This window comes from Antrostomus carolinensis, unplaced genomic scaffold (genome assembly GCF_000700745.2).
Source record: "Antrostomus carolinensis isolate BGI_N321 unplaced genomic scaffold, ASM70074v2 scaffold30541, whole genome shotgun sequence".
Classification (NCBI taxonomy): Eukaryota; Metazoa; Chordata; class Aves; order Caprimulgiformes; family Caprimulgidae; genus Antrostomus; species Antrostomus carolinensis.
The window spans coordinates 1,200-2,184 of record NW_010293967.1 but is presented as its reverse complement, the minus strand read 5'-3'; the positions used below and the strand labels follow the sequence as shown (position 1 = coordinate 2,184).

The 985-nt window shown below is 61.2% G+C and overlaps 1 protein-coding gene across 1 annotated transcript in view; it reads left to right on the top strand.

The window, feature by feature from the left end:
* The window catches only part of LOC104532316 (cysteine-rich protein 2-like), a gene marked incomplete at both ends in the record, with an annotated part of 2,424 nt that overhangs the window by 446 nt on the left and 993 nt on the right, over positions 1-985 (top strand).

Genomic DNA, 985 nt, shown 5'->3' with positions numbered 1-985 from the left:
AACTGGGCTGGGGCAGGTGCCCGATGCCATGTGGATGGGCTGTCCCTGCAGCACACAAGCCCAGGAGCACACACTGTGGCTTCAAATGCTGCTGCGACTTGTGGTGTCAAGAGCTCTGGTGCACAGTCCTGGTTAAGCCACGGAGTGGTGCTGGCACCACGTGTGCTGCCCCAGCTGTGCCAGCGCAGTGCGGGCTCCCAGGCAGGGCTTGGCGTGCCCTGGCAAGCACTTGAAGGAGCTCTGTGCACCAGGCAGGCTTGTTTGGGCATCACGCTGGCTTTGAAGGTGTGTGGGTGCCAAGAGCTTGCACCAGGGTGTGGTTAAAACCACCAAAAATCGGGGATGTGCAGGTTGCCATGGCGATGCTAGCTCGGCACTGCTGCTTTCGGTGCCATGGGGCTGTGCTGGAGTGCAGTGCCACCGTGGCTGCCCAGTGCTTGGCAGCACGAGGATGCTGTGCTGGCAGTGGCAGGTGCTCCGGCCTGGGACCAACTGTGTTTCCCTTGTGCAATGCCCCGGCGTGACACCCAGTGCCCTGGGTTTTGCGCAGTGCCTGTCATGCCAGAGTGTCACCAGCTCTTTAGCACGGTTTTAGCAGGTGGCACAGCTGGGGATCGAGCGGCAGGGGCAAGCGCGGTTTTAGCGTTTGGCAGAGCGGGGGATCGAGCTGCAGGTACAGCCGTGCTTGTTGCCACCAGCCCTTGCAGGGAGTGGGGCTGGTCCTGCTGGGGAGGATGGGGCTGTGCGGGTGGATCTGTGCTTGAGACGGGTTCCACCCGGGGGATTTGCTGCTTCTCCATATAAGGCCGGATTCTGCTCCCATGGGGAACGGCAGCCAAACCCCCACTGACTCTGCCCACAGCAGGATTTGGCCCTTCCCTGCTTTATCTCCCTCCTTTCAAGACAGTGTGTCTGGCCAGGTTGGAAAGGTGTCATGGGAGACCAGCTAAATGTTTACCCTCCCCTCGGGCATGGTAACGCTGCG